General features: G+C 32.2%; 3 long non-coding RNA genes and 1 other non-coding gene across 4 annotated transcripts; 1 reads left to right on the top strand and 3 right to left on the bottom strand.

Annotated features, from left to right (window-relative positions):
- Window positions 1-1868: 1868 nt before the first annotated feature.
- Window positions 1869-4466, bottom strand: LOC146936896 (uncharacterized). Its single transcript, XR_015030778.1, has 3 exons — window positions 4289-4466; window positions 3317-4193; window positions 1869-2146 (listed from the first exon to the last, which is right to left on the bottom strand). It is a non-coding gene; the product is annotated as an uncharacterized LOC146936896 (long non-coding RNA).
- Window positions 4467-12726: 8260 nt separating this feature from the next.
- On the bottom strand, window positions 12727-13940 carry LOC146936895 (uncharacterized). The gene is made up of 2 exons (XR_015030779.1): window positions 13632-13940; window positions 12727-13135 (listed from the first exon to the last, which is right to left on the bottom strand). It is a non-coding gene; the product is annotated as an uncharacterized LOC146936895 (long non-coding RNA).
- Window positions 13941-17342: 3402 nt separating this feature from the next.
- LOC146936894 (U6 spliceosomal RNA) lies at window positions 17343-17445 on the bottom strand. Its single transcript, XR_015033834.1, has one exon. It is a non-coding gene; the product is annotated as a U6 spliceosomal RNA (small nuclear RNA).
- A 112-nt stretch (window positions 17446-17557) lies between these two features.
- On the top strand, window positions 17558-20349 carry LOC146936893 (uncharacterized). Its single transcript, XR_015030776.1, has 2 exons — window positions 17558-18688; window positions 20067-20349. It is a non-coding gene; the product is annotated as an uncharacterized LOC146936893 (long non-coding RNA).
- Window positions 20350-20727: the final 378 nt, after the last annotated feature.

Genomic DNA, 20727 nt, shown 5'->3' with positions numbered 1-20727 from the left:
GCTGATGTTACCTAATAAGTAAATAGATCAATTTAAGAAATATTCTGTCCAAAAAAAAAAAAAAATCAATTTAAGAAATATATAATTACCAAGAGGTGTATTGAGAATACCAAATAATTTCACTGCATTTTATCACATCTAGTGAGATAAATTAACATATTTTTTAACGTGATTAACCATATATCAGGCGGGTGTAAAAAAATGGATGTCCAAGTATGATTAATGTAATCGATGCTACATTAGTGGATGGACCCAAACAAAGACTTAACCCAACCACCACAACACATGACGGTTGTTCAATAGACCCCTCAAATTGTTCACATTTATGAAAATGTTGATCGGGAGTTACTAACTACACTACAAGAATTCCCCTAATTAGCAACAAACTCAAAATTTGAGCAACCAAAAAAAGACGAGTGCGAGTTACAACCCGATCGGTTGAGGGACTTTTGAGCAATCCAAGGGACCTATATCATCGTCAAATTTGGTGTCCAAGAATAATAATGTTGTGAATAAGTTATTTGAGCAAGACCACTTCTTTTAATTATTTGCGGTTAATATATTTAAATGATCATAATTGATAATTGAAAAAGTTTAGAACATATGTTTTTCTTTTGACAAAAAGTTTAAAACAATATGTACGGATGTTCACATAAGAAAAGAAAAATGAAATCTGCAGTGGAAGCACAACATTAATATTTTGATGTGTAATTTGCTCTTGAAATTTCAGTTTTTGTTTCAAGAAAAAAAAAAATTAGGGAAACGCCTTTGTTGACGATTTTATGTGATATGAAATCTATTGAAACATAGCATAGAACGAGGTACTGATTGCATATCATGATAACTGTTCTGTGCATCTTTCTTATATTGATTTTTTTTAAAGAATCTTTCTTATATTGATAAAAGGGCATGCATTGTTGCCAATAATTATATCATTTTGGAAGCTTGCTGAATTTAGGTATTGATTAGTGCTTGAATATACGTTTGATACTGATTACTTTTTTTAGACCGTTGGTGTAGAAGAGGAATGCTAGCAATACATATTATAACACACTTTTCAATACACTTTTTTTGATTGGTTAAAATCCACATTGATCCCATCAAATCACATGGGTCCCACATAATTTTGGTGGATCCCATGTGTATTTTAACGAATCAAAAAGAGTGTGTTGAGAAATGCGTGTTAAAATGTGTGTTGCTAACATTTCTCACTGAGGAAACCTAATACACTGATTATCGATAAATGTGGTTTTGTAAGGTGAAACATTAGTTAGTCCAAGGAATTGATGATTATATGGTCAAATGAGTAGACCAAATGAAGTGTTGGTCAATAAATGAATACAATCTACCAACAACAAAATTTTAGACTATGTGAGCGAAAGGTACAACCATTTATTTATACCTACTTTCGTTACCTAACTACTTTCATTTCTTCAAAATATTGTATAATGAACAAAAGATTACAACTGTAACATTTTTTACCATAAGATTGTTCACAATCGCATGCATATGTGAATTGAGAATATTATTATCACGATTTCATTCTATTATTATGAAGGATATAAAAATATTGAGATGATAAGAAAATACAATAAATCCAATCCTGTGGCAATGACAACCATTTTTGCTCCTTTCAAACATTTTTACAAAAAGAGAACAAAGTGTTTTGTCAAAAAAAGCAAAAAAGTGTAACAATATTACAACATAAATATAAAATTATACGCATAGAAGTAACAAAACTAATTTCTAGATTAACTATTAAAGATATTATGATAACCGGTATGATTGGAAAGAAAATGTGATATGTCATCCTGAATAGAAGGTCACGCCGATATCTCTAAAATAAAGAGAAAAGAAGACAAACAAAATAATAGTATTTTGCTAACTTATTTAATTTCTTTACCATCATCTTATATTACAAAGCAATAACTATAAGAATTTTGAAATTAGAAAAATAAGACAACAAAGTAACTAAAAAGCAACTAATTGAATATTGTAAACTAAATGCAGAATCATGATAGTACATAATCTTCTAGTTAACTCAATGGTTAACATATACAAATAGCGAACCTACTACACTTCGGTATCACACCAAGGGTACACATATCTGGTGGACAATGAGCATCACTAAAACATCTATGAATCTCTGTAATGAAAAAGGAGAAGAGAAACAGTGTAACTAAAATGGAATAAAATATAATATATTGGTTAAAAAAAAAAAGAAGTCAACTTAAAAAATGGCTTACTTTGAGCATTTGTTGCTACAATAGTTAAAGAGAGAAAGATAATCATAACAGTTCACCAAAAAAAAAAAAAAAAAAGAAAAGAAAGATAATCATAACATTAACAAACTTAAAAACTTCATCCATGTTTCCCTCATTTACATGTAACAAATGGTTTTATCACTTTATAATTTATAAAGTTCAACTTCTCCTTACTTCAATTAAATTGTCTTTTTCGTAGAACAATTAAATATCTTTCAGCACTTATGAAGTCATTATTAAATGTCTCTTAAGTGCATCAATGTGTTTTTTTTTTTTTAGTGTTGCATCAATGTGTTTTGTTTGCCCCTTTAGAACACCATGAAATGAGGTTATATAAAAATCTTATCAATCATATAAGAATAATGCTTTGTATCCCGAATTTTTGTATCCCGAGAGCATCCCGAATGTACGTGGCACTGCTTTATTGTTTGCTAACCGCCTGAATGGTAAGTGGGGCCAGTTTTTTTTTTTTGTTAACAAAGTCTTTTCTGGATCGGGATACATTCCCGAGAAAAACCTCGGGATGTATAGCACTGCTGATCATATAATATCATTTTTTTTTTAAATTAAAATCTCTATTATTTTATAACTTTTCATGATATGAAAGGGAAAATCACTAAAAAAGAATAATATCGTTGAATAATACATTTATGCATTCATTTGGTGTATTGTTTGATAAAAGTTAACTACCAACGGTGTTGCAATAGTTGTGATTGAGTGTGTTATTGGATCAAAGTTAACTACAAAATGTGGCACATTAGCTGTGATTGAATCTTGTGGCCCATATGCTACAATTGTTGTAAATACCAGATTGTTCAAAATAGTGTAGCCTTTATTTTTTCAATGATAAAAATATAAGAAAATGATTTATCTTCTAACGTTTTCTAAAGTATCGAGGTAGCATGTGTTGAGAAAACTAGGAAAATAAAAGAGGTTAAATGAAAGAAACATAAAATCAAACAAAAGAAAAAGAAATAAAAAAATAAACAAAAGAAAATAAATAAAGAGGAAAAGAAAATAAAAAAGAAAAAGAATATTTGGTGCTAACTTACTTGATGTTGTAAGTAGTAGAGTTAAAACTATTCTTAGCATTGTTTTAGTTTAATTATCTTAGTATCCGCATTATCATTCCAATAGTCAAATAGTTGTAAAGCTTTTCATATATTTTAGAGGAAATCTATTGTCATCTCCTCTAGATTCATATTGCTATCATCATATCACCGGCCAACAATGAGTCGCCCTCCTTATTTTATTACTCATAATGAAATCTAACTCGGTTATCATTTTTTGTGAGTAGCAGGAAGTATGGTGCCCAAGTACAAAAGATCTGACTTGACTAATCTTCTAGCTAATTGATAATTAAATTTGGCAACTGCACCAAACCTTTTTTAAGTAAAATTGTCTCATGTATTGTGTAACCCCACATTTTAACTTGTGGCTGTATGATTAGGACTTTTAAATAATTAAATTATTAGAGTACTTTTGATCTATCTGATTTAACTATAATTAATATTGGTAGAGTTAGATGGGTGTGAGGTGGTAATAGAAGTGAGTTTTGATATAAAACCTTGTTAGTAGCTAAACCCATTAGGCCAAAAACTCTACATTACAATATTGACCTTTCTTTATTCCAATTGTAATACTCCTTCCATTTTAATAGTATTTTGCTAACTTATTTCATTTCTTTACCATCATCTTAGATTACAAAACAATAACTACAAGGATTTTGAAATTAGAAAAATAAGACAACAAAGTAAGTAAAAAGCAACTAATTGAATATTGTACACTAACTGCAGAATCATGGTAGTACATAATATTCTAGTTAACTCAATGGTTAACATTTACAAATGGTGAACCTACACTTCGGTATCACACCAAGGGTACACATATCTGGTGGACAATGAGCATCATTAAAACATCTACGAATCTCTGTAATGTAAAAGGAGAAGAAAAGAGTGTAACTAAAATGGAATAATATATTTGTTAAAAAAAAAAAAAAGAAGCCAATTTAAAAAATGGCTTACTTTCAGCATTTGTCGCTGCAAGGATTAGAGAGAGAAAGATAATCATAACATAAAGAAATTTGAAAACTTCATCCATGTTTCCAACAAATGGTTTTATCATTTTATAATCTATAAAGCTCATCTTCTGCTTACTTCAATTAAATTTCTTTTTTGGTTGAACAATTAAATATCTTTTAACACTTATGAAGTCATTATTAAATGTCTCTTTTGTAAAAAAAAATATATATATTAAATGTCTCTTAAGTACATTAATAAGTTTTGTTTACCCCTTTAGAACACCATGGAATGAGGTCATATAAAAAACTTACCAATCATAAATCATTTTTTTAATTAAATTTCTATTATTTTATAACTTTTCATGATATAAAAGGGAAAATAACTAAAAATAAATAATATCATTGGATAACATATTTATGCATTCATTGGTGTATTGTTTGATAAAAGTTAACTACCAACGGTGGTGCAATAGTTGTGATTGAATATTGTGGCGTATAGGATACTATTGGTTTTTTTTTTTGTTTTTTTTTTTAAGGAAATCTACAATTGTTGTAAAGACCAGATTGGTTCATGAACAATTTAACCTTTATTTTTTCTATGATAAAAATATAAGAGAACGATTTATCTTCTAACGTTTTTTAAAGTATTGAGGGTAGCTTATGATGAGAAAACTAAGAAAATAAAAGAGGTTAAATAAAAGAAACATACAAAAGAAAAAGAAATAAAAAATAAACAAAAGAAATTAAAGAAAAAATAAACAAAAGAAAAGAAAGAAAGAGAAAAAAATAAAAATAAAATATTTGGTGCTAACTTACTAGATGTTGTAAGCAGTACATATTGAGTCAAAACTATTACTAACATTGTTTTAGTTTTTTTTTTTTTACCGAAACAAAATTAACTATTATCATTAATCAACCAATGTTCAATACAAGAAGGAGAAGAATCAAAAATACGGTGACAGGCCGCCCTAGCTAAAGTATGAGCAACCAAGTTCGCTTGTCTCCTAATAAACTTCACCTCGAAGTTGGAATGTAAAGCTAACTGATAAATAACACTAGAAACAATAGCACAGAATTCTGAATCACCATGACCCTGAGACGATAAAGCATGCACTAAAGTAGATGAGTCGGACTCAAAGACAACCCGATCCCATCTGTTTGCATCAGCAAAGTGAAGGGCCTCGAGTAAGGTTATTGCCTCCCCCTCCAAAACTGTCATATTTGCATTGTTTTATTTTGATTATCTTAGTATTTGCATTATCATTTCAATAGTCAAATCGTTGTAAAGCTTTTCAAATATTGTTTCCGCGTGTAAATTTCTTAGAGCAAATCTATTCACCCCCTCTAGATTCATACTGCTATCATCATATCGCCAACAATGAGTCTCCCTCCTTTTTTTTATTACTCGTAGTGAAATATAACTCGTTTATCATTTTTGTGATTAGCAGAAAGTATGGTGCCGGAGTACAAAAGATTCGACGTGACAAATCTTCTTGCTGATTGATGATTAAATTTGGCAAGGGCACCAAACCCTTTTCAAGTCAAAAAGTAGTAAGTAAAATTGTCTTCACATGGATTGTCATTTCAACTAGGCAACTACTTGAACTTATTAAAATAGTAAATAAATAATAATTAAAATGGAGTATGCAAATTTGATTTGTTTGCACAAAGCAGTTGAGTTGATTGCAGAAAATTAAAATGGTTTGATTGCAGACATTATGGTTGATTAAGATTCTTTGAATCTCCTCTATTTTCTTGTTGTATTAACACAAACAATTATCATTTATGAGAAAGAGTTATATTTAAGTGGTAGTTCTTGGGATTTAAAGTCCATCTAGATATCAAGTTGTTCCTGCTGATCACCTTAAGGTCATATGTGTGATATAGAGTACAAGGTCGTCAAGCTATAGAGATTCGTATACAATCAGATAGTTATTAAGGTGGGGACTTACTCTCTCATAGGTAATTAAAACATAAACAAAGTTGGTATTCCTAAATTGTCATCTAAAAGAGCCATCTAAGCCTATGAATCTTAGAAGTTCACCACATACCCTTACTTGTCCTTATTAGATCAAAAGAATAGGCCTAACCATATCTCACTAAGGGGAAATAATAAAATTTATATGCAACATTCAGAAGTTCGACCAGAAATGCCTTCTGCAGTAGCATATGTCTATGTTTAGTCAGAATAACTAGGTATGTCATATTCCCTAGAGTTCATGAAAACATTAAGACCTTTGCATAAATAATTTAAATAGATCTCAAAACAGAACTGAATAATACTTGAATTAATTTTATTCAACAAAAGAAAATAGAAGATCATCTTAGAACCCTAATCAATTAGGGTTCAGTTACTCATGGTAACTAAAAACAAATTGCAAAAAAAATAAAACATACTCTTGTATTTATATAGAAAAGTTTCCAGTTGGGTTTGGGTTGAAAAATTGGGCTTTTCCCCCAAATCTGCAGAGAAAATTGTATTTTCTTGGAACTCCACATTCCTCGTGCTTGGGGCTACGTGCTCCAAGCATGCTTGCTGAAAACAATGTTTTTCAACATTGTTTCACACCCGAGTAGGGGTGTTCACGGTGCGGGTTGAATTGGTTTTAAGGAAAAAATATCATTTGATCCAAAATAAAAATCACATGCATTTTGGTTTGGTTTAGATGTTTATTCTAAAAAAATCGAACCGATCTGATCCAAATATATGCAGTTTAATTTGGATTGATTTTTGGATATCCAAAATGCAAAATATATATATTTTTTATTTAATGTTTTTATTAAGAATATCATTTTTTTTAACATTATGAAAACACGGTAAAATAATAGGTTTGATGACAAATATCATAAATAATTAAAATTTTAGTACGAAAATTATCGATTACTTTTGAAACATATGAAGTAATTATAATATAGATTAAATTAGTGCAATATATAAGATTAAAAACAAACAAACAACATATAATAATAATAAAAGAATAAATAAGTATTAATATTAACTTTTGTGGTTCGGCTCGGTTTGGTTCAATTTTGAAAAATTTATTCGAAATCCAATCTCATCCTAGCTAATTTTACAAAACAACATCCAAACGCATCCAATTATTTTTTTTTTTTTTTTTTTTTGCGATTTTTGGTTTTATTGGATAGGTTTGCAGGTTTATTTTGGATTAGTTTGGATTTGAACACCGCTACACCCGAGGCACGTGCCAGCACACCCGGGGCAAGTGGCTTTTGCTTTCATTGAGTTTTTGCCTTTTTCTTCATCTTTTTTAGTGTTTTCTTCCTCCAAACTTGTCTTGGTTGGGAGGGAATTTCCCCGAACTTGTAATGTCTTCAGAGGAAATATTGAATCTTCATTATATGTCTTTCCAATTCTTCATGAGGTGTCTTGCTTTGCCGAATTACATGATTTTTCAATAAAATACTTACAAAACACCTAAGAATTGCTTGGTATATGGAAGAACTGGAATTACATGAATCAATATGAAAACATTACAAAATGCCCCTTAAACCATAAGCAACTTATCTAAACTTCATCTTATTTGGGTCAAATCATTACTAAAATGACTGAAAAATATATGTTGACAATAATGTAAGATGACTTGTCATCACAACCCCAAACTTACACTGTTTCTTATCCTCAAGTAACAAAAAGAAATTGAATTTTAAATCTGCATAAATATTTTAAAGACCATACCTTTTCAAAGAGATTTCTCTTATCATCATCCAATCTCATTCTAGACATAGATTAACTTACCACTTCCTTGCAAGTGGTACATGCTCAGAGAAGATAGTTCATGCTCTCAACCACATTCTTTTGCAACGTACACATATATCTCATAAATCCAGTAGGGCTGGTCACGACATTCTTCCACTTCATTAGTGTTGTGAATGCACCTTGCTATGATCTTGAAACAATTGTAAATAGACATTCAAGATCATGTTATTTACACACATGAAATGGTTTATATACATTTAAAATGTTTTTTTATAGCTCAGTTGTACTGGTATCCCACCCCAAACTTATAATGCTCATAATTCAAAAGAGAAACCCCAAACTTAGTTTCAAATCATACTAAGTTCTTCAAAATATTCTCTCTCCAAAGAAATCAAATAGATTCGGTAACTTAATAACAACAAAAGAAATATTGCATGGAGGCTCAAAGGGGTTTAACAAATGATAAAAATATTAATAAGGGTGGCTAGAAAAGGCTCAAGGTACCAAATAAGTGTCTCGTGTATAAAATAATATGACCGATAGTCCGTAGAGAACGACCGCTAGTCAGAGCAAAAATGACATTCAAACTTGGAAAACACATATAGAAATCATTATAGTAGAAGTATAATATATTTGGATCGAAGTGTTACCGCTTATACTATACAGAAAAGATATGGTGATTATGATGAGTATTTTCCAGAGCAACCCCATTAGTTATCGTGCTCTAGAACTTCGAGGGTAAGCTAGCCTTCTGCTGTAATGATCTGAAACAACTTTTTGAGAATAAAACAATTTGAAATTTTGAAATAAAAAGGTTATGTAATTCATGCAAAATTTGAAATGAACAAGGTTACGAGAAATAAGCAACAATTAAAGCAAGTTATTGTTTCTACAGGAATCTTAAAATTGACTAGAAAGGAAAATAACAAGAAAATAAACCAATGGGTTACCTCCCATTCAGTGCTTGTTTGATGTCATTACCTCGACGCCTCGACCAATGTTAGTCATATGAAATAAAGAACACATCATTTTTCTTGTTCCTCTTGTTTTGAAGGAATTCCATGAATTTGGCTTAGATAGGTAAACTTTCCTTCCTTCAATCAAAAGGCTTTTGGAATTAGTGACATTCCTTCTTATAGAACAATGAGACTTTTGCTGCCAATAAATATTCTTTTGAGTCTCTGATGTCACGATGTTTGATGGGAAGAAAGTCTTGTCTACTTCCACCACCATGTTTTCCACTATTCCTAATGGATGTTTAATGTTATATCTGAAATTGTTAGAGTAACATTTGATGGATTTACCTGAACTCTTCTGATCATTTTCTTCATTGATAAGGGAACCACGTTAATTCTTTCACCTAAACCACATTGAGCTTCTTTTATGGATAGTTTTCCAAAATAGTTGAAACTTCATAGGTCATTTTTCTCTGAAGGTACCCATCCTTGATAGATGGCAATGGCATTACAGTTTTCATTTAGAGCAATAGATTCTTCACCTTTCAATTTCTGCTTGTCATCCTCTTCATTCTTCTTAATAGGAGGGTATGACAACTTTATGTAGTAGGGGAGCTCCCTAGGACTCTTACTTTATTCGAGGATATGTCGTCCATTCATCCTAAAGATGGAATATTTTTCAATAATAGGCTCGAATACTATGGCATTCTCATTCTCTTCCTTTCCTAGGTTTAGTGAATTTTTAGCATGTTGGGTTATTTAAAATGTTTCAATTAACTGTAGTTACAATCTAGGATGGTTTTGTGGCTATAAATAGCATTGGATTCTTCAACATTTTCATTGTAAATCTCATATTCATTCCTTCTTCACTTATAAGGCACAACATTTTCATTGTAAATCTCATATTTATTCCTTCTTCACTTGTAAGTTGAGGGGTGCAGACCTTATTTTGAATCTATGTGGGACTTAGTTTTTTCAATAATACACACCAAAAGCCTAATCGCTCCGTTCCTTTGAAGTCTAACCCCACATTCAATAGATTTGCAAGTGATCAAATTCCACCCTTACCTTTTTATTCAAAATGTTCAAAGAATGACTCCAACTAGCAACTTCAAAATACGTGTTAAGAATAGCAATTACCTTCATATAATGAACACAAACTTCTAATTTCACAGTAAACCCCTGAACATTTCTTCTAATTTCAATCTCTCTAGAGGCAGACTTAGCAACCCATACAAAGCATATTCTAGCTCAAAATCTTGAATTTTGACACTCTCACACACATGATACAAATAGGAAGATGCAACTGCAATGATAACTGCAGAAATGAAATTTACTCTTTTTGGATTTTAAAGTCTGGACAACATTTGAATCCAGAGGCACCGATTGTATGGTTTGAACCATTCTTCTTCCTTCCTCACTTCTGTTTTAACATTTTTAAAACCTCTCAAAAACCAAAAACACAAAACTCACCAAACCAAAAGTCTAAGGTAATGAACTGAATATCTTTGACTGGAATTGATGAGTTTGTAGCTCTTACAATAGTGAAAATGCATAAAAAGAGTGTTAACAACTTTTCTGAATGACTTGTTGGGTTTCAAGTGTGAGTGGCTAAATTTGTGAGTGTTTATGTCCCACATTGCTTATGAATGGATACAATGTTCGATAAAAAAGGTGAGATGGAGATGTGACGTCTAAGTCTCTTTATGATCCCGGAGCATTTGAACCCGTTGTTTCTCCCGTGTCCTCTGGCTCACCAAACATGACTCTCACTTTCCTTCCCCTTTTCATTTATAACACAATATCCCACCTAAAAATAAGTAGAATGCTAACTGATGATGTGTGCATGAGTTGTGCCCAATCATTGAATCATCACATGTATGGGTCCTAGTGTCATATCACATGCTACTATTTGTATTGTTTTTCGGTCTCCTTACCCGTTGATACGGTCCCGTATCTAGTAGGTCAGACCAAATTCATAGAAACCAATGGAGTTGGGGATATCACAAACTGAAAAACGCACACAGAAATATATGTGAACAAGAGAAATTGATAGAAAAATTCCATCGTTGACTACTCCCAGAGCAAAACCTCAACAAATAGAAATATCTACTCTCTAGCCCTAAGGCTAACAGAAATAATTTCATAGTAGCCTCTCATAAATCCTACAACATATTCATATAATATTTTTTTTATATATTACCGACAAAATATTCCTATTATTTAAACAACCTACTAATTACTTAAACACCTCAGTGGTAAACATAGACACTAGTTTTCTTAGTCTTTCCCTCATAAACCTCCATATTTTGGTTTTGCCCATAACTCCCTTGTCATTAGTTGCCTTCCCATCAATTTTGAGCCTACCTTCTCATCTCAGGCAGTTGTGAATGGTGGTTAATGGCTGCCTGAATTGCAGTTGTGGTGTGGTTGCGGGGACAATAAAAACCATGATGTTATAATTCAGGTTGCGGTCACAGACCATAATTTAAAGCCATACTGTTTTCTACTTTGCAGCGGCAGTAAAGAGCAATATGGCCTATGAAAATTCTATGCATCATACTATTCTATGCTTTGATGGTCACTGTGATCATTGGAACATGTTGGTGGAAAATTTCCAGAGGTATAAAGAATACTGGTACATTGTTGAATCTGGTGTAGCAAAACCAGAAGCTGAAGTGATGTTCGACAACGGCGCTGAATTATAAGCATTGAAGTTGACAACATTGGGAAAAAACCATTTGGGAGCCTTGCAAAAACTTTTCCATTGATTACAGATGTTTCAATGCAAAAGTTTCCATTTGGCCTTACAATCCACATATCCCAATTAACAGCAGAAGAATAGAAATGAACAATCCTTCACAACATGGAACCATCATTCAACAATATCATAACAAAATCTAATCTCAAATAGCACCACCAAAATGATCGTAAAAAATGGAACTGATTATTTAATCATCAATTGCAAAATTTTATTTCCATTCTTGCAAATGTTGTAATTACATTACCAGCTGTGTACGCACACATTTTTTAGAAAACGAGATTTTGTATTTATTACACTCATGCAAATATGATGAGAGCTTTGTGAACCACACTTTGGACTATACTTGTTTATATTTTAAAGGTAGATAAGAATGATTAAAAAGCATATACTTAACTACTATTATTGATTAAAGTAAGCTTTCTACCAAGTAAGAATAATAAACAGACTATATATACTTTGATTTTCAATTTTCGAACTGTACCATAGAGAAGTGAAACAAGATATTAGAGTTTCCTATTTATATGGATGTGATAGTAAGGTATATGAGCATAAATAGGTCATACAGGTCATTGTGAGCAAATAGCAAGTTGCTAAACTAGAAACATTCACATTTAATAATGTTCAATAGAAAGATACTTCAAATCAAAATTTTACCAATAACTTACATATTCAAAATTGTACCAACATAGTACATTTTCCTCTGTCTGACTTTGAACTCAATCTGTTGATCTTTATGAAAATATAAACTCCTTATGATTTAAGCATGATTTGGGGGATATATTAGTCATAAGGTTTGTAATAGTATAATACAGGAGATTATGTCGGGGACAGTTTTAAAGAATAATATGTTAGACAGGGCCGTCCCTGAGAATTCGGAGGCTCGGCTCAGGGAATGAAAAGAGGCCAGTGATAAAATCAAAACGTATTTTTTTTAAAGAGTATTGTTCTATTTATATTTTTTAAAAGATAAATACAAGGTGCCGTATATATGCGGTACACCCATAGGTGAAAAAGACTAATAGTTTCAAGTCTTATCCCTATTTTGACATATAATTTCGCATGTTTTTGACATTTTTCTTTCTTGTTTTATCTATAAATTTTTAACAATAAAGCAAGCACAAACAACCTTGGTCAGCACCTAAACAAGGAGAAGCTATTTGTGGACACCATATCAACAATCCCATGAACAACATCATCTTCTAAATTATGTCTTTAGTGTTGATATTTAAAAATAGCATACATAAAAAAACAAAAAGCGTTTCTAAACACTCACATCAGCCATCCAGATATCTACAGCAGGATCTTCAGCTAGACGCATTAGCTTCCACTGATCACTAAGTTGTTGTTCAGCCTGCAGAAAATAACGTCCATCGGTCCAAAGCAGTGCTTCATCCTTTTTTATAAGTGCCAAACCTGAATGCCATTTTAATAAGAAAATGAAAAACAAGAAAGAAAAATATGGATGCATTCCATAGGAACCATTGAGAGTGAATCAGATATATGAGGCTGATAATTAATTACTCACTAGTCACACTATGATACTCTAGCAACCAAAGCCTAATTCATTTTCAAACTTATAGAAACATGAATTACTTTCACGGAAACCAATTATTCAACTTGAGAAAGGTTTATAGAATTAAAGCCAGTGTTACAAGGAGGCCAATTAGGCGCACAACAACAAACAGGTGCTGAAGCCAACCAAACAAAAAGGGGCAAATAACAGCTACTGAAACAAACTAAAAAAGCCTACAGACAACAGGAGAAGGGGCAAATAACAGTGTTGTTTTGGAAAGGGGAAAACCAATTGAAATTTGAAACAGTGTTGTTTTAAACATTCAACAAATCTCTATCAATCTCTATTTTAGCAATTTCAGCATTGAAATTAATGAAAAAGAGTTTATTTACTTACCAAACAGTGTTGTTTTGGAAAGGGGAAAACAGATTGAAACCTTGAGAGTTGAGAGTCTACAATCAATGATGATTTGGTGAAGAAGGAAGAAGAAGAAGGAAAGCCTGATGATGTGAATCAGTTGATGATTTTGATCAGTGATGATGGTTGTTTGTGAATCGGTGATGAGCAGCGAGAGCGTGAAACAGAGTTTGAGGACAACACGTTTCGTTTTTGAGGAAGAGGAATGAAATATTTTTTTTTATTGGAGGATAGTATAGTACTAGCTATAAAAAAAAAAAATTTGAGGCCCATCCTTGGAGAAGATGTTAGAACAATGTATGCATTTTGAAGAAAGGTGATACGATATGTAACTATATTCAACAAATATTCACAAGAACCAGGGTCGTATCTGAGGCAAGGCGAAGAGAACGACCGTCCTAGGCCCCAAATAATAAGTCCAAAATTTAGGAGATACTTTATGTAACTATATTCAACAAGTACTCACAGGAATAATAATATTTTACAAAGATAAAGAATTAAAAACATATTGCTCTTATTCTTTCTAAAATTAGTTTCTAATCCCAAGAAGAAGAAAAAAGAAACTAAAGAGAAGTAATTGGATAGGACTTCAAAAATATTATAGAAAAATCTCAAGCTAGCAAATTACAGCAACTGACTCTTAGAATTACATCAATCATTACTATGCTACTCAAACAAGTTAACAATATTTAGTACCAAGAAGAACATGTATTCAACTTGTTCCATTTATTTATGCTTCATGTTGCACATCCGAACAAACCACTGGAACAGAAGCTTTTAAACAGTATACACATCAATTGGAGGGACCCCTTCCCAGACCCTGCGTATGCGGGAGCTTTAGTGCATCGGGCTGCCCTTTTTTACAAATCCTACAGCATTGCACTATGCCTGACTGGCTCATGCAGACTGCATATTATTTAAGTAAATCCAATCTAAAACAAGTTTACAAGAAGAATCATGACAACAATGGCATGCCCTACTTTTGTCTTCAATTCATCAAGTGGGCATATGTTCATCAAATTAGTCTGTGATCTCCTGAAAATATCAAAAAAGCATTTTTCTATCATTAGCTCTGAAGACCTTATTGTAAAAATTTATTTGTGTAAAAAATTGTTCTTCAAACAATTCAATTCAGGTTCCAGTTTTCGAAAACAAAATAATTCTAGTTTTATTCACAAGCACATTTCATAGCAAAACATAATGAGTTATTCCAGCTAAATTTCTTAGTTGTATTATGTTATGAGAAAGGCCAAGAAAGAGGCGCGCAAAGGTCCAGTTACAATTGATGGGCCTAGTGACCTTGGCAAAGGGAAAAGAGTAGGGTCCAAACCCAAGAAGTGGGATGCTACTTAGTGACTTAAGTTCAGGATATTATAGAAGTATATGCTAGCTGGCCTTTTGTGAAGACACCTCATGAGTTTGTTATGATTTTAGTATCTTTTCTGTTATAAGAATTTTTTTAGATTTACTTGTAAGAAAGATTGATCCTTGGCTTTATAAGGCAATGCAAATATCAGTATTTGTTATCAATGAAATTAACTCTTATTCCCATTCTCTCAATTATTTAGGAGGCTCACTGTTAAGAATGAGAGAAGAAGGAAGATAACTTGAGGAACAAGCAACCACTTCTAACTCTAAGTAACATGTCAAATAAGCTTGTATAGCTGTTAAGTTTGTTAGAGATGCTATGTTAGTATACAGCAGAACATGATAACTAGATTAGACTAGCATTAGCTTATAAATAGAGTTCATCTTCATCGTAACAAATTCAATTGAATAACACAGTTTTACTTCATCTTTCTCTCAATGGCTTCTCTCAGATACTCTCTTTTAGTTTCTTAATACTCATCTCTGGCTTTATAATTCAGAGCAGTTACATTCTTAACATATTATCTCAATTATAACAGTAAAAGATTGATTTTTCTATGATTTCCTGAGATAAATGCAGCAGTTGATCAACTTTATTCAACAGATGTGCACAAGATACTTTAAATCAAACTGTTCTCATGATAGCTTACATCTCAAAACTTTACAAACAGAATATGTTATCCTCTGTCTGATTTTGAACTCAATGCTTTGATCTTTGTGATAATACAAATTCCTTATAATTTAAGCATGATTTAAAAGGATATATTTCTGATCTTTCATACAAACTTTAAGCTATTAGAATGTTTAAAATAAAATAATACAGGTGATTAAGCTAATGAAGAAAAAGGATGTGAAGCTTCTTATCATAGTTACCATTATACCAAGAGGGATACAGAGGTTGTAAGAATTTCCAAGGCATTGTTTATTACAAAGGTAACTAAAGGGTAATTTTCTGTAATATCCCTCCATGAAAAATTTTAAGCCAAGGGCAAAATTGGTATTTGCCAACAAAAATTCATTTTATAAATTATTTCACCACATCATTCTACACAATTCTAATTCATTCTCTCTCAAAAGTCCAACATAATTTCTTCCCCCTTCTCCCTTTACACCATCGGCCACCATCAACCTTCCTCACCACCATCACAAAAATTTTCATCCTTCATGAAATCATCCAAATTTAACCATAAATAGGTCCCTTGTGGTGCTACTATAAGAGTTTAGCAAGCAAAATTCATCCTTCCCCTCCAATAAAAGTAAACCGCCCTTCATTTAAAAAAAAAATTCCAAATCATAGAATTTCTCACCTGTTAACTCATAAATAGTACCACTGACGTGTACTTTATATTGTCCAGCTACTTCTGCTTCTTCATCACGAGTCATCCTATCGTATAATAACTTGTACATCTGAAATAAATAAAAGGGATTTGGGTGAGACAAGATGTCTCAGTGAGTTCCATCTATCCTAGGTTGTAGGCAACCTTGGAGAACCTAAGGATCGCCATCTGTTTTTAACCTCAACCCATTTTGGGTGTATACAATTTCATTATGCATAACTGAGCGATCAAGGGATAACTAAAATCGCTATCTGAAATACTATTTTGATCATATAATAAATATAGTCATACTTTAATCATAAACATAATAATCACAAACACATATATCAAATCTATCGTATTCTAGTATAGCTTATACTTTGACATACTTATTTGAGTATGTCTCTGGTTCCTTTCCGATAACAACTAGTTTCGGCTAGCCAAGCCGGAGTTCCATAACTAAAATTCCTCATTTCCAACGATTAGTAAAATGCCCATAAAATATTGCTTCGTAGCTAATTCATTCCAAACAAAATTTTCATATTGCTACACTTCTCTAAAGTACAAAGCTACTGAAATTTTGACACATTCTCGTATACTTTATCATCGCATCTCATGATATGAATTTACTATCAATAAAGTATATAAATTATTTTCTCATTTATACAACTCAATATAAATATCTCATCAATATAAATTATTTTCTCATTATTTGTACATAAACCACATTATCTCTTCGTTGTGGCGAACGGAGATATATACCACATTATCTCTTCGTTGTGGCGAACGGAAATATATATACCACATTATCTCTTCGTTGTGGCGAACGGAAATATACCACATTATCTCTTCGTTGTGGCGAACGGAAATATACCACATTATCTCTTCCTTGTGGCGAACGGTAATATATACCACATTATCTCTTCGTTGTGGCGAACGGAAATATATATACCACATTATCTCTTCGTTGTGGCGAACGGAAATATACCACATTATCTCTTCGTTGTAGCAAACGGAGATTTTCTCAATTTGTGCGTGTCATCCTTGCACAGGGGCCATGCTAATCTTCTCTGTATCGTTCCAATTTTATCGGATGTCCCCGATGTAATATCCCTCCATGAAAAAATTTTAAGCCAAGGGCAAAATTGGTATTTGCCAACAAAAATTCATTTTATAAATTATTTCACCACATCATTCTACACAATTCTAATTCATTCTCTCTCAAAAGTCCAACATAATTTCTTCCCCCTTCTCCCTTTACACCATCGGCCACCATCAACCTTCCTCACCACCATCACAAAAATTTTCATCCTTCATGAAATCATCCAAATTTAACCATAAATAGGTCCCTTGTGGTGCTACTATAAGAGTTTAGCAAGCAAAATTCATCCTTCCCCTCCAATAGAAGTAAACCGCCCTTCATTTAAAAAAAAAAATTCCAAATCATCAATTCTCACTCCAATCCATGGGAAATTGTTTGGAAGCTTGATTATAGGAGTAACCATGAAGTATTAAGCCATTGGTACCTTTGGAAGAGACAAGAGCTTGGCTAGAAGTTTGGAACTTGAGAAGGTGCCACAAAGTGTTCAAGAGGAACCTCCACAAGATTGTGAGTCCTTTATAGTTATAACTCTTCCTTTTGGGTAGTTGAATTATGCTATATGACATGCTAACATGTGACATAGAATAATTGTGACATAGTTAGTGTAGTTATGTCATAAGCTAGGTACCCTCACTTGTTGTCCTAAATGACTCTTTTATGTTGGTGATTATGATGATGAATTGTTGATGATGAATTTAGAATGGTAATTGTTGATATAAGTGATTACACTTGAATTCATGATTTTGAGACGAAATTCGTATGGTTTTCACTGGCTTGTACATACTGCTGTATGATCCATAATCGGGTAATAATTGGATTTTTTGGATTCCTCATTCAATTGCCTACAGTTTGGATACAAATTTCGTATGATTCGGATTAGAAACGAATTCGGAAAATGCAATTGAAGTTGGTAAAATCCTGCTGGAATTTGGTTACGGGTTTTGGGACAGGGCTCCACTAAAACAGCAAGAACTTTCTCTCTGTAACCTAGAATCAAGTGATTTTTAATGCTATGGTTAGCTAACAAAATTCCGGACGTTTTGACACCAGTTCCATGAATTTTAGACCAGTATTGAAGTCTATAGGTGACTTTGAAGTTTGGGGGCAGAAGTATAAATTGTGCCGAACTATGAATTGTAAGTTGTTTTGATGTTGGCTGAAGAACAGAAGCTTAGCAGTGGAATTAAGGACTGAAGAATGACATAAAAATGGATGCTTAAGCTGTTATAAAGTTGCTAAAAGTGGTTGAGGTGAGTTCCTTTAGTTAGAAAACCCACCTTTGGGTAGTAAATTATATCATTAAATTGCTAATGTGTGATTATGAATTATTAGAATAAGTTGACAGAATTATAGCATGACTATTATGCCATATGAATGGTACATTTGAACAAAATAAATATGAGATAGTAGAATGATTATTTCCGAATTAGGTATCCTTATTAGTGTATTCTGAAATCTCTTTTATGTTAATAAGTATGTTTATGCTAGTATAAATGTTGGAGTGAAATTCTATCAAGACAATTGATGTATATAATTATAGAAATGATTTGAAAGAAAGTTTGAAAAGCAGCCTATGAGTAACATGCTCATAGTGAATTATAGAAAATCCCAGAAGAAAAAAAAAATGGAAATGAGTAGAAAAATTGAAATGAGTAACATGCTCATAGAAAAAAAAAAAAAAAAAAAGAAAATTGAGAAAATCTCCGTTTGCTACAACGAAGAGATAATGTGGTATATTTCCGTTCGCCACAACGAAGAGATAATGTGGTATATATATTTCCGTTCGCCACAACGAAGAGATAATGTGGTATATATTACCGTTCGCCACAATGAAGAGATAATGTGGTATATTTCCGTTCGCCACAACGAAGAGATAATGTGGTATATTTCCGTTCGCCACAACGAAGAGATAATGTGGTATATATATTTCCGTTCGCCACAACGAAGAGATAATGTGGTATATATCTCCGTTCGCCACAACGAAGAGATAATGTGGTTTATGTACAAATAATGAGAAAATAATTTATATTGATGAGATATTTATATTGAGTTGTATAAATGAGAAAATAATTTATATACTTTATTGATAGTAAATTCATATCATGAGATGCGATGATAAAGTATACGAGAATGTGTCAAAATTTCAGTAGCTTTGTACTTTAGAGAAGTGTAGCAATATGAAAATTTTGTTTGGAATGAATTAGCTACGAAGCAATATTTTATGGGCATTTTACTAATCGTTGGAAATGAGGAATTTTAGTTATGGAACTCCGGCTTGGCTAGCCGAAACTAGTTGTTATCGGAAAGGAACCAGAGACATACTCAAATAAGTATGTCAAAGTATAAGCTATACTAGAATACGATAGATTTGATATATGTGTTTGTGATTATTATGTTTATGATTAAAGTATGACTATATTTATTATATGATCAAAATAGTATTTCAGATAGCGATTTTAGTTATCCCTTGATCGCTCAGTTATGCATAATGAAATTGTATACACCCAAAATGGGTTGAGGTTAAAAACAGATGGCGATCCTTAGGTTCTCCAAGGTTGCCTACAACCTAGGATAGATGGAACTCACTGAGACATCTTGTCTCACCCAAATCCCTTTTATTTATTTCAGATGTACAAGTTATTATACGATAGGATGACTCGTGATGAAGAAGCAGAAGTAGCTGGACAATATAAAGTACACGTCAGTGGTACTATTTATGAGTTAACAGGTGAGAAATTCTATGATTTGTTCAGAGAGTTTTTATTTATTGTAATTTTAATGTACCCGATGTCGAGTTTAACACTCATGCTAGATACCCTAGGTAATTTTCTAGTAGGGGTGTTACAATTTGGTATCAGAGCAGGTCGATTCAGATCGTGCCTTGGGTCATTAGAATTCAATAAAAATAAAATGCAGTGGGGACCATTGGGTTCCAGACGTTTATTCCAAATGTCATGTCTGGCTGAGCCTGATCAACTCAAACTAGTATATGACAGTTAGAACAAATGTCTGAGAGCTGAATAGTACCTTGGAGGAATGAAGCGTAAGAAGAAGGAAAGGCAGGATGTAAAGTTTATCAGCAAGTAAATCCCTAAAAATTTCGAGGACGAAATTTTCTTAAGGGGGGTAGAATGTAATATCCCTCCATGAAAAATTTTTAAGCCAAGGGCAAAATTGGTATTTGCCAACAAAAATTCATTTTATAAATTATTTCACCACATCATTCTACACAATTCTAATTCATTCTCTCTCAAAAGTCCAACATAATTTCTTCCCCCTTCTCCCTTTA

This window comes from Medicago sativa, chromosome 3 (genome assembly GCF_051527215.1).
Source record: "Medicago sativa cultivar Bolivia chromosome 3, Bolivia_mono, whole genome shotgun sequence".
Classification (NCBI taxonomy): Eukaryota; Viridiplantae; Streptophyta; class Magnoliopsida; order Fabales; family Fabaceae; genus Medicago; species Medicago sativa.
The sequence above is the reverse complement of the archived record's forward strand: the minus strand, read 5'-3'. Positions and strand labels throughout refer to the sequence as shown.